Consider the following 14,466-nt stretch of genomic DNA (forward strand, 5'->3'; position numbering starts at 1 on the left):
TGCTTTCACAAAGAGCAACAATATAATAAGCTCCCCGGGAGAACAGAAGTGTATTACTGACCATGACATCAGTAGGGACATAATTAACATCTTAACCACTGGAACATAACCAATTTTGTTAATGTGACTTAAAGGGGGGAAAGTATAACTTCTTCTGAACCCAAACTGATCTTTTTAGTACTTAGAGTGCCTGAATCTAATTTTTGTAATTAATAAGAAACACTACTTGCGAGGCAGGAAATATACACAATTAAAAAAAAGATGCTGTTTTGCCATCAGTACTGTAGTTACACCATAATAAGTCCAAATCTTCTTAGGAAGAATTTTGTAGGATTTAACAGGCACTGCTACGTAAGTGCAGCAAGAAGTATTCAGATGCACGCCTTGTTTGTCTGGGTATCAATTTACAAATATTCACTAGGCGGTACTTAAAAGGTACATACACTAATGATAAAGCACTATAAACAATTTTCCTGACAAATCCTCTGTTAAAAATAGTATCTACTTATCATAGTATCATAGTATAGTTAGGGTTGGAAGGGCTTTTGAAGATCATCTAGTTCCAACTCCCCTGCCATGGGCAGGCACATCCCACTAGACCATGGCCCCATCCAGCCTGGTCTTGAACACCTCCAGGGATAGAGCATCCACAACCTCCCTGGGCAACCTGTTCCAGTGTCTCACCACTCTCATAGTGAAGAAATTCTTCCTAATGTCCAGTCTAAATGCACCCCTCTCCAGTTTATACCCATCCCCTCTGGTCCTATCTCCACAAGCCTTTAACAATAGACCCTCTCCAGCTTTCCTGTAGGCCCCCTTCAGGTGTGGAAGGCCGCTATAAGATCTCCTCTGACCCTTCTCTTCTCCAGGCTGAACAGGCCCAACTCTCACAGTCTGCCCTTGTAGGGAAGGTGCTCCAGCCCTCCGATTATCTTTGCAGCCCTCCTCTGGACCCGGTCCAACAGCTCCATGTCCTTCTTACATTGAGGATTTCAGAACTGGACACAATACTCCAGATGAGGTCTCACAAGAGAGGAATAGAGGGGCAGAATCACTTCCCCCGACCTGTTGGCCATGCTTCTTTTGATGCAGCCCAGAATACAGTTGGCCTTCTGGGCTGCAAGCACACATTGCCAGCTCATGTCGAGCTTCTCATTGACCAACACCTCCAAGTCCTTCTCTGCAGGGCTGCTCTCAACGATGTCATCCCGCATCATATGCTGAAAATGGGGACTGCCCTGACCCAGGTGCAGGACCTTACACTTGGCCTTGTTGAACCTCATGGAGTTCTCAGAGGCCCACTTCTCCAGTCTGTCCAGTTCCCTTTGGATGACATCCCCTCCTTCCGGTGTGGCAACTACACCACTGAGCTTGGTGTCACCCACAAACTTGCTGAGAGTGCACTAAATATGGCTGTCAGTATCATTGATAAAGATATTAAACAGCACCGGCCCCACTACGGACCCCTGAGGAACACCACTTGCCACGGATCTCCATCTGGACTTTGAGCCATTGACCACTAATCTCTGAATACGACCATCCAACCAGTTTCTTATCCACCTTACCGTCCACCCATCAAATCCATATCTCTCCAATTTACAGAGAAGGATGTTGTGAGGGACTGTGTCAAAGGGCTTTACAGAAGTCTAGATAGATCACACCTGTCGGTTTACCTGTGTCCACTTCTTCTATGAACCAAGACAGTACTCTGACATTATAGGATTTCTCCATTAACTGGTTTGCTTTGTTTCAACTATACAAGGTACTTGAGTTATGCAGCCTTGTCTTTGCAATCAAAGTTATAAAGAAGTTTAATACCATCACACATTTTCCTATACGAATATATGAATAAATGCTGTCAGTCTAAAGGATTTTTTATACATTACAAAAGACTGATCGATTGATTGATTGATTGATTGATTTCATAAACAGGAACTGGGCTGCATAACCACACAACAAGTTAGAATGCTAACGCAAGTAGTTACATATGTAGATAAGCTATATATAAAAGCTAGGTGGTTTACACTCTTCAAATTTAGCTAGAACTTCTAGGAACTATCTCCTACCCTACAGACCTCTCAACTTTTCCAATCAACTATGCAAAGAAAAATCTAACTAATTTTGAAGCTCACTCTGCTCTTATAATTTGAAAGAGTGATCTTTTTCGACCGGGGCAACTGCAGACCTTGGAAGTGTGCATAGCAGTATACTAAAGACTGATCAATGTATGGAAGGGAAGACTATAGAAATATTTGGGCGCTATAGACCCCATTCTTAATCACTCACCAGTATGCTGCACTATTAGTTAAATTCAGACAAAAGATGACAGGCATACACATAAAACATATGAGAATGAAGCTTAGCTGTAAAGCATTATCCCCTCAGAAGATCTAACATTTGTCGGCACCCTTGCAGGAGCACTCTTTTAACTGACTTCTGCACGCAGCAAGCTGCAGCACAAGCACTATTGACAGAGCACTTAGACTTTCAAGACAGCCATTGTATTTCATCAGCTGTTTTCTTTTATTAAAATAAAATACTAGCAACAAATAAGAATACAGAAGAGAAGGCTCTGCAGAGACCTTATACTGGCCTTTCAGTAATTAAAGGGGCCTATAAGGAAAGCTGGGGAGGGGCTTTTTATCAGGGAGTGCAGGGATAGGATGAGTGGTAACGGTTTTAAACTGAAAGAGGAGAGATTTAGAATAGATATTAGGACGAAATTTTTTACAGTGAGGATGGTGAGGCACTGGAACAAGTTGCCGAGGGAAGCTGTGGAAGCTCCACCCCTGGAGGTGTTCAAGGTCAAGTTGGATGAGGCTTTGAGCAACCAGGTCTAGGGGAAGGTGTTCCTGCCCATGGCAGGGGAGCTGGAACTGGATAATCTTTAAGATCCTTCCCAACTCAAACTACTGTATGTTTCTAATACATAGCAGCTTACACACATGGTGCCAGGAATGAATAATACTTCATTAAAAAGAAAAAAAAGTGTAATATCTTCAGAGTTAACTAGAGAACTATTTAACAAAACAGACACTTCTGGGTAAGAAAGATACTTTTTGCAGAGTTATTTCAGAGAAAGATTTTCTGCTTTGTGGCAATTTGACATACCAGAAATAGTGTGTGTATGATAAGCATTTGCAAAAACTTACAAGTAAACTAAGTAAAATGCTGAAATTCTAGTCTGATCTCAGAGCTGATACTACCTTGAGTGGCGTTTTGGACTAGATACTTCCTGACATCCCTTTCTACATGGAATACTGCACTACTCAAATACGCACTATTTTCTTAGTCATATGAACAAGAGTTGCTTGCAATTACAAAAAATCCCCAATATTCTGCAGTTTGACTTGCAAAATATTCCATATAGGTCTACTGTGCAATTATCAAGGACACAATAAACGAGTATCTAATTTTAAAGTCTTACTTCACCGAGCATCTAGTTTAAAGAGCTATGCACGAGAAACCTTATTTCAAGCAGTTCAAACCAGATTTATGGAGAATACATGTTCCCCTGTGTCATCCTTTTGAGACAGCAGTGACACCTTCCATTCTGCAATCACTGTCTCTAGCATCTTCTACATTATTTTATGAAAGAAACTAGGCCACATCAGTATCATTTTCCCATCAGAAGACACCTCTATAATCCTGCCCATAAAAAAGTGTATTTATGACCTTCTCAATGTTAGTAATAATTACCAATGGAGGCTATGGCTACTTTATTTTATGCTTTTCTAAAACTCTAGTGTTTTGCCTGCAGAATTAGCATGTTCCAACAAGAACACTGAATACTAATTATTACTGCCATAGCTTTGTTGCACCAACTCAGCAGCATATGGAAACAAACACCACAGTACAGTGAAAAGAAAAGCTTAATTTATTGTTCATCTAGTAAAAGCCTGCAGTCAACTACTGAACTTCCACAGAAGGCAAAATACGGAAAATACCTTTTGCAGAAATTGACTCAGACATGAAGAATAAAAAAATTTCTCACCTATCATACCTGAGGCACTGCAAAGTTATAATTAAAGATTCCTTTTAATGTTCTCTCTCATGCAATTACTTTAAATTAACATATCAACACATTAATATTTTTGCCACAGACTCAGTACATGTAAGATGGAGAGATCTAATTTCTCCAAGCCTCTATAAGTACTTTGTCCATAGCCTTGACAAGGAAGTTTTAGATTCAGTACTACCTTACTCAAAACAATTCTGTCACCAAAAGGGCTAGGCCTAATTTATCTCTTAGACTGAGTTTCGAACCTCGCTCTGTGCTGCCAGCACTGGTACCTTGGTGACTTCACAGCCAGTAGCAAAGTTTTATTTTTGTCCATGTTAGTTCTCAGCTCAAGGAATGACTTGCATTTGCTTTATTACCATGCAAATGCTACTGCTGCACCAGTGGTGGAGCGGAACTGCAGATCACACCTTTCCTCAGCAGCAGAAATTTAAATCTGTTTAAGTCATCTGAAGTCTCCTATACTTTCTCACAGCTCTATAAATTGTTGCCAGATGGCCCTTGGAGCTTAGACACACTTATTTTTGATCTTACAGACTAACCTGGTGAAGAAACAAGAAACAGAGATGAAAAAAAGCAACACACAGCCACAGGACAAAATAGGCAATGCTTGTGATGGTCAAGTAGCCTAGCAGAGACTTCTGGTCCTAAGCCAAAGTACTGTACAATTAGGAGATTGACAAGGATCTATCTTATTGCCTCACCCCCTATTTCTAGGAAGGGAATTATTTTCTAATTATGAGAACCTTAATAGTCAAAGCCACACTTAAAATCCATGCAAGGAAAGCACTGCAGTTATAAAAGCTGCACACGCATGAGCTTATGTATAGCTAGCCCTCCTAGTCACTACTAGAAATACTCTTCAGCACAGATATTTCAACCTCTCAGCAGATTTTAGTCCTCCACTTAACAGATACTGACCTCTTCAAGCCCCACTACAGAACTAAATAGTGTCTCATCTTTAAGATGTTGGGCTTTTGTGTTCTCTGCCATACTGCCAAGTCCTCACCAATAGAATGGGGAGAACTTGTACTGGTTACAGAAGAATTTAGTATTGGTGCTAATACCTGTCTGTAACAAGATCTCTCTCTTGTGAGCAAGATGAACGGCTAGGAGAGAGAACACGAATTTTTACATTATTAATTGAGTGGATTATTAATTCAGTGTTATCAAAGAGAGATAATAAAATATTGAAAACACTCAGCTCCTTCAAATCCAGAATTAGCCATAGGCATCCTTTATTCTTGCTGTTAGGAGCAATATAAGTATTCTCTGTTTTACTCTTAAGAGCAGTGGAATAGGTTATCTTTCTAAAAAGATCCCTTGTCTTGATGATGTATTAGTTTTGAAGCAATTTTTGCAATGAGAAAAAAGTAGGAAGGAAATTGGAACAGAACAGAGTGTTACTCAACCACAACCTCCAAGATATACTCAGTTGTGGCAATACAGTCTAAATGTTCCCAAAATAAGCAAAATTAAAGAAAACCCAAAGGGCAGTGGTAAGTAAATCCTTTGACAAACAGTTTAGAATCAAACTGCTTTAAAGGTGATAATTGCTAAATAAAAACCTAATGAAATTACAAAGGACTTTGAAAGCCTGACTAGATCAATATTCCCTAAACAAGCAACACTCCTATCCTTCCCTAATCAGAATTCTACTAGTTAAAAATATTTTCTTGGAAACATGCTTCTCAGAACCAAGAAAGAGAAATCTGTGCTCACAAGAGCTTCAAACCCAGCTATTTCTGGACTTGGAGAATGTTTCCTTTCCCTTCAAAGCACCTTCAAGGTATTTTTCTCCACAACCATAGACTTTAGAGAATGAGCTGTAAATCGCACAGCTCTCAAGAAAAAAAAAATCCTCAACAAACATTTAAGTGTCGATCATTAAGGGTGCACTTCTGCAGTGCAAAGACTGACCTTCAGAATCAAGAGGTGTGTGCTTTAAGGAATTTCTTTGCACTTGATAGTTAACTTCTCCAAAACCACGTGTGACTGCCCTCACAAGCAAGATGTTTTAGTAAAACAAGTTACCTTAGAAACCGAAAGTGATCTAAACTAACATGTTTTATCTTGCAGTAAAACAGTAAAGCAATAGACTGCATTAAATTATGATGCCCCAGAAATAGGAAAACCAACTTTCAGAGAGGCATAAACCATTAGAAGTGAATTTTTGAAGCTTTATTTAAAAGAGCCACCTGCTTCTTATTTAAACGAGACTTGTGTGAACACAGTACTTCAAGCATACAAACAACACTGAAGTCTCGTAATAAAGAAGACTCTGGAGAATTGGTTGAGGCTCTCCTACCTCTCCACACTGCCTGGAACAAGCACAAGAGATTCTGTCCGTGGATGCAGAACCAGCTGTCAAAGCCAGACAAATCACCTGAGCATGAGCACACGGGGCAAACACAGCGGAAAAAGAACATCATGTCGGTGATAAATAAAAATATTAAGCACACTACCTTTGACAGGCAATTATTATAACCTGTATGCAGAAACCAATTGTGTAGAAAAATAATACAAAGAAAGCATTGTGATAGCATAAAGTGAGTACACATGCATGCATATATATAGTAAAAAAAAATCAGTTTCTGGAACTTAAGTGGCATAACTGAAGTGACAGAATTAGTACACTTTTACAATTACTACAAAAATCTCTGACTAACACAATAACAAGGCTCTTTCCCAGATATAATTCATATCAGCACCAACAGACAACTGCTACATTACGAAAGAGCTACAAAAGTAATGGTTTCTTAGTATTTATAACAGTGATTGATGCATTGGAAAAGTGTTCTCAGGTTTTCTGCATTTTCATGCAGGCATTAAAACTTGGTGATTTGAGCCCTCCTTTGATGTGACATTAGTCATCCTACTGGATTCTTTTTAGAAAAGATATCACTTGAACAAAAGGAAGTGGGTATTAGCTCTTCACATTTTTCTGTTTAAGTTTTTGTCATTCAAAGGTATCACTAAAGAATAATAAAAAATACATATAGTTAAGGTTTTGGGCATGAAGCACCATTGTTCTGGTAAAGCCTTATTTATTTATTCCACTGCACATTCAGTTTTTCAGGATATTGAGCTTGTGATTACATGTTTTTGAGGATACACGACAGAGGTGTAAAGTCCTTGACTTATAAATGATGATTAACACATTTATGTAGAAGCTGTGAAACTTTAATTGCTTTGACTTGCCAACTGTTGAGTCCTATTTTAGGCATAAAACGTAGTGGTGCATTTAAACTGTTGCAACATTGCATTTTCAGTCTTCTGTAGTGAAACAAGCCTGTAAACAAAACTAAACTGATTGTTTAAAATAGACAAATACCAATATATCCCTCTGGTAATTTCATTTTTTAACACAGTGACTTCTTAAGACCAATGTACATCAAGCCTGATCTATGCAGCTATACTGATTATGAGGATATGATCTTATGCTGGCTTCAATTCAGCAGATGAAATTCCTTTGTGTACAAAAGAACAACTGGCAGATTAATACTTCTTAGCAGTCAGTCCATTACAGCTCTTAAAGCACTGATTCAAATACTTAGAAGCAGACAACCAGTCTGAAACGCTGGTCAGGCTTTAACAGTGGTCATAAGCAGAAGCAGCATCGCTCAAATGCTCTACTGAATTAATCATAGAATGGTTTTGGTAGAAGGGACCTTTGAAGCTCACCTACTCCAACCCCCTTGCAATACGCAGGGATATCTTCAACTAGAGGGGGTTGCTTAGAGCTCCATCCAACCTGATCTTGAATGCGTCCAGGGATGGGGCACCCACGAGTTCTCTAGACAGCTTGTTTTGTTGTTTCACCACCCTCATTGTAAAAATTTCCTCCTCGTCCTTAGTCCAAATCTACCCCCTTTTAGTTTAAAACCATTACCCCTTGTCCTATCACACAAGGCTCAGCTAAAAAGTTTATCCCCATCTTTCTTGTAAGCCTCCTTTAAGTACTGAAAGGCTGCAATAAGGTCTCCCTGAAGCCTTCTCCAAGCTGACCAATCCCAGCTCTTTCAGCCTCATCTTCATAGTGGAGGCATTCCATCCCTGTGATCATTTCTGTGTCCCTCCTTTGGACCCGCTCTAACAGGCCCATGTCTTTCCCATGCTGAGGGCTCCAGAGCTGGACACAATACTCCCGCTGGGGTCTCACCAGAGCAGGGTGGAGGGCAAGAATCAACTGCCTTGACCTGCTGGCCACAGTTCTTTTAATGCAGCCCAGTTGGCCTTCTGGGATGCAAGCAGACGTTGCCAGCTCTTGCCCACCTTTCTGTGTTAACCACAACGGGTACGCTTTCTCTTATCTTCCTTTTCTGTCTGGCATACCTCTAGAAGCCCTTATTATTCTTTGCATCCCTTGCCAGCTTTAGCTCTAGCTGTGCCTCGGCCTTTCTGATGCCAACCCTACACAACTTCTACTCTTCCCAGGACACTTGTTCCTGCTTCCACTGCCTGCACATTTCCTTCTTGCCCTTTAGTTTGATTTTTAGAGATCTCTGCAAAGAATTAAGTGGAAAAAATGTGTGGCTATATTTAGTTTTGTTACATAAACTTACAAATTTAGCATGTTTCTCATGTTTTTAAAAGCTTCTTCTCCCAAGCTACTCTAGCCAACATTCCCAAAGGCTGAATTGTTTCATGTGAAATGATAAATATATTCTAAACTTCGAGCTATCTGAAAGACGGAAATATAAACTGAACACTTCAGAAGAAATCTTCATTTCCTAGTAAAGAAAGACTTAAATGACTATTGCCACAGTCTGAGTTTTGATCTTCAACAACTGGAAGTAATCTTCAAGGTGTTCTCATCTAATGTGAAACTTCCTGATTTCAAAACCACTTCTTTTGTTGACACTTGTCCAAACTATGCCCCATACCTTCAAAGGACACATCAGGCAACATACAAGAAGTATTTTTATTGGTGGTATAGGCAAGTAGTAGACAGAGTCAAATTGATGGTTTCATGCTTGAGAATGCTTTGTTCTCCTTTCCAAGGGAATAAGACAAATCGAGATAAACCAAACTTTATCCAGATGTTTGTTAAAGACTGCTAATCACATTTATATCTCCTTTCTAAAGTTATCTAGAACGACGAAATGATGACAGCTGAAATTAAAAAAGAGACCAGAGAACACAACATGAAAAAACTGCACATACTTTTAGGATCTTCTTTGTAATGTCCCATAATTAAAAGAACTGTAATAATATTACAGTTCTGTTGTTACTTCACGAGGGGGAAGAAGAGCCAAGGCTCCTGCAAATACATGAAGCACTAAGGTGTCTGCAAACATTGTCCAATTAAATTTCACCTCATTCATATCTCATTTCAATACTGCTGCAAAAATTATTTTCTTTGCTCAGTTTCATCCAGTGAGTCTATAGTTGCTTATAGCAATTACTGCTTAATTGCACTACTTATTTCCCTTTTTCATACCAGCTTAAGATCCTTGCCTGTCCTTTTACCATGAAAGTTTTGAAAAATGAAGCAATAAGAAATGCTGTGCACCACGGCCATTTAGCTAATGATACTGTTCACTGCTTCAGCTTTTACTTCCTTATACAACTTCTTGCAGACCTGCCATTAAGAGTGGAGATACTTTTTCTAAAACATTACAAAACAAATACATAACCTTCCTTCAATTTGTCTTAAAAGAGGTGTGTGGCTGACATCAATGTCAAAACTGACAACACTTAAGACTGTCAAATGATTAGATCACCGCCTCTCCAACCCTCCCGATACATCCTACTCTTGTTCCCTTCTATTCCCTCAGTCTGTGATGATTCTTTTGTGTATTCTCATTAGTGGTAAATTTCTGGGGCCAGGGAAAAATCACTTTCTTAGAAGATACCCAACACAGTAAGGCTTTTCTTATGTTGCTCTAGGCAGAGAATAACACAAATTTTAGCATCTGTATTTATACTAATTAAACGTGCTTTACAAGTATAATCACTGCCATTTGTTTTCAAAGTTATTTCTTGCACGCTTGACAGTATTACTTTCCACATCATTAAATTAAAAGATAAAGCCTTTTCAATAAACTTTGAAAAATAAACTAAATTGTGGAGAGACAGAATTACATATTCACCTCTTCTTTTTAAAACCGCAGTCATAGAATCATAGAATCACTAGGTTGGAAAGGACCTACTGGATCACTGACTCCAACCATTCCTAACAATCCCTAAACCCCTAATGCCCCTTAGCACATCATCCACCTGTCCTTTAAACACCTCCAGGGAAGGTGACTCAACCCCCTCCCTGGGCAGCCTGTTCCAGTGCCCAATGACCCCTTCTGTGAAAAATTTTTTCCTGATGTCCAGCCTGAACCTCCCCTGGTGGAGCTTCAGGCCATTCCCCCTTGTCCTGTCCCCTGTCACTTGGGAGAAGAGGCCAGCTCTCCCTTCAGGTAGTTGTAGAGAGCAATTAGGTCTCCCCTCAGTCTCCTCTTCCCCAATCCAATTTGACAGAAGAACATCTTAGAAGCAGGCATTTTGACAAAAGACAGTCATTATAGACTTCTGTAATACTTAGAATGCATTTATTGTTTCTGTCTTCAGTCTTCAAACTCAAATGAAATGTAACCAGAAACTCATTCTCTAAGTAAATCCTAAGTAGACACTGTTAGTTTATGCCCTACTAAATGAATTAGTGAACCTTCTTGGCGGAAGTGGTCAGAATCACTTTTAAATACTTCACTATCATCACTGCTAGCCCAAACTAGTTGGTGTTGAATATAGCATCATTGCCAACCGTTATCCATCACTACTTTAAATAAGCACTCCATGAGCCACCACGTCAGCAAAAAATTTTCACTAACTTGCACCAATTTAACCACTCTTTACTTCTTCCTCAGTTTTTATATTCCAGAGTTTTCCCAGTGTTTTAGTCAAAATAACTTAGGAAAGACTTACTTTTAAAATTGTTCTTGGCTTACATCACTGAAATGGGTTAGGAATCATTCCCACAAGAACAGCCAGCAGATTTGAGGGTTGGTAATCAGAAACACTAACCTCTCCTAAAGTACAGTTATACCCAGAAGACATCAACGTTTAACTTGTACCCTTCTCCAGAGACAAAAGTTACACAACTTTAATTGTAAGAAGTTCCTAATAATAATATTTCAAAATATCATACCAGTGTAGACTAAGGACGTCAACAGCAGCAGCCAGAAAAATATTTACATTTGGACTCTCCATTTGATATAAACGGTAACATCTCTTGTTCTAGTACATTGCACTGTTGGTATAGCTGCCCCACCACAAGTACCTTGACTCTAATTTAACATCCTTGTAATGAGTAAGAACAAACCACACCGGTATGATGACAAAACATGAGAAAATTCTGTCCACTCCAGAGATCTTCAGTTTACCTTTAAAAAAACCTGGCCAGTGTAGATTCACTGGTACAAAAAAGATGCTTGTAAAATTTGAGTGGTTTACCTTACTCTGCTGGCACTGTCAAACAAGTTTAACTCCGTTTGTACGGAATGCATTCTGGTAATGACTATGTGTATGTATGGAATGTGTGCTGACACAAGGGTCTTTCCTGGATTAAATCCACCTGTAGAAAAGTCAGATGCACATTTAAACTAATAAAGTTAAATAAGAACTTTCTAGATACTTTTGAGGTGAGGTACACACACGTTAACTAGTTATGACTGCAGAAGTCACTGTGAACCTTATTTTCTATTCTTACACCAGAGTAAAGATAAATACAGGAAGATTAACATGACATTTTAGGAAAGCTCAAAAGGTAATATAATGGAAAGCTAGCTGGAATAGTATTTCCTCTTAGAAGAAACTGTCTTAATCTCTATAGTTATACTGCTTCAGTAATAAATTATTTTCAGCAGATCTCAAAAAATGAGCTAAGGATATGGTATTTTAGCTCAGGTCATCACACTAGGCTTACAGCTGTTCTGTACTTTAAAATGGAAACTAGACCTCATTTCCATTCTCAAACTCATCATGTACTAATTAAGAATTCAGCATAACCTGAGCGAAACCTGTTTAATAAGTACTTATTATTTTATATGTAGATATTTAATCTCTCTACGATTAGAAGTACCAGTACTTAAAACAAGTAACAGAACTCCTAACTCTAAGATTTCTTTAGACTTCAGAATAATATTCTGCAGTGCTTTATAGATAGTAGGTTAAAAAAAGGAATCCAAACACATTAATGAAACAAACAAAGCTACTCTGCTCAATGCTTCATATAAGAAAAGCTCAATGAATGTGGCAAGCTAAATGAGGTGTCCTTGGATTTATCATTCTATGAGCCATATTGCTCAAGATGGTAGAACAGCTGGTAGACTAAAAGGAGTAACATTCTCTTTATCAATGAAGTAAGGAATATTTATGTGACTCTTTACACCCAGTTAGATACTGTTTATTAAATTTGCATGACTTCAGAATTTAGAGAGTAATATGCAAGAGACAGGTAATCACAGGAAACTAAAGCAGCTAAACCTGCAGGCAAGCACGGGAAGATGAGACACTTGTAAAAGCACACGGGAGTAATTAAAAGGCACACAGCAATAAACAAAGAGAAGCATTTGCGGGCATGCCTGTACAATTAATTTAGCAGCATCGCTCTAAAGCATCTCTTTTCAAGTAAGCGAGTGCCACAGTGGGATGAGAGGTGAGAGAACAGAATTGCCAGGATGTATTTTGAACAGACTGTAGAGTCATTCCTACAGTTTGGGCCACCAAAGGGACAGTCTTGCTTTTAGGCCTGGAATCCTGTTGCTTTTACCATGCCACCTCCAGAATGCAGCTGAGCAGCTACAGAGCTAACTCAGCTCACAAGCCCTACAAACAACAGGAGAGAGGAAAGAGGAGGAAAGGCAAGGGGGCTGTCTGCAAGCTGAGTACACTCACACCAGTTCTGGCTACAGGCCAGAGCTAGGTATGGAGAAAGCTATTTAATCAGGTCAAGCTGCCCTCTGTAATGTCAGCCATAGTCTGCATCCCCATCTGAAGCCTGCAAAATCCTGCATCAGTACACGAAGAAAAAAACCCAAATTTGTTCCTTGCACCAGAGCTGAAGATGCACAATGAACCACACTATGAAGCCCATCTGATTGAAGACGTCCCCCTTCACTGGATTAGGTTCAGTCAGGTCCATTCTCCTACCTTGCACGCAAAGATTACCCTAAGACAGCATAGCGAGTGTGAACCCTTCTTTCCAAACACACTGAGGCGTCACATCCAGTACAGTACAACTACAGCACCTCACAAAGACAAGTAGTAGGCTCCACTCCTGTCTGACATCTTTGCCCCCTCTGCATTTGACCTCTTGGTTGTACAGCTGTGAGGTAAGCTCATCTTCTGAACTTATTCACCCTGCAGCTAACAATTGGCATACATAACAAAAGAAGCAGGTAGAAGCAAAATCACAACCATTTTTTTTAAAAGAAAAGCCTGCATTGTCACATCAGCTTACATACAACACCAAACTGCCCATACAGGTGTGGTGTGACATGACTGCTTGGAGCGTTCACCGAACTACAGCCACAGACGAGGTACATGAAGGTACACTGTAGAAAGGACTTCCAAACCAATTCAACAGCACTACTAACAACTCTCCCCTTACAACTTGCACACATTCATATACTCAGAAACCTCCTTCCGAAAAACAGCCTCTGAGTTTCACAAAGATCCTTCCAGTAAATCAGTGTTGACATGTCTTCAAATGAAAATATCCCTTTATAAATATCATCGCTCTCCTCTTCCCTGGCTTGGTTTTTGTTTTTTTAAATCAACTCCACAGGATCAAATTTTGTTAGAGAGTGTGTGGTTTTGTTTGTGGGGTTTTTTGGTTTTGTGGTTTTTTTCCCCTATAAATTCCTATAAACAAGTCTGTAAAGCACTCTGGAAAAAATATTCAGATTAAGTCACAGAGAAGTGAAAGCATTCATCATGTTGACACCTCCTGCTACTACTTCAAAGGAAACATATTACCAAAACAAATAGGGCAGTTTTCATGCCATGAAGTTACTGCTAAGCTATAAATAGTGACCTCAACTTATTTGGAATGAAATAACCATTAATTATAGCTAATATGACAATAGCAGAGGGTTTGGCTTTAGTTTTTGGTAGTTTATGTTTTTTAAGTCCATGGTTTAATTTCCTACAAAGGCAGTCAAATACTTAGCTTAGTCCAGCCTGTCTCACTATCAAGTTGAGCAAAATTAATTCAAGTTAAACAAATCTGAACAGCCTTTCACAGGAGACACAGATAAATCAACAAATTTAATCTGAATATTGATACAGAAAGGCAACGATTTTTCAGGAAGGAATGTGCTTCCTTACAAAGTCTGCAGCACTGCATCATAAGGTACACGGGACTCACTCAGAAAGAACAAGCAACCATCCAATCTCATAGAACTAGAAAGTAAGAGTTTGCTTCTTCAGAAGATAAATCCTTTATTCCT

General features: G+C 39.2%; 1 protein-coding gene across 6 annotated transcripts in view; it reads right to left on the minus strand.

Annotated features, from left to right (window-relative positions):
- Positions 1 to 14,466, minus strand: part of NR2C1 (nuclear receptor subfamily 2 group C member 1) — a 52,939-nt gene that overhangs the window by 33,762 nt on the left and 4,711 nt on the right. The window lies entirely within an intron of this gene.

The sequence above is a fragment of the Cuculus canorus genome, chromosome 1, assembly GCF_017976375.1.
Source record: "Cuculus canorus isolate bCucCan1 chromosome 1, bCucCan1.pri, whole genome shotgun sequence".
In the NCBI taxonomy this organism is placed as follows: domain Eukaryota; kingdom Metazoa; phylum Chordata; class Aves; order Cuculiformes; family Cuculidae; genus Cuculus; species Cuculus canorus.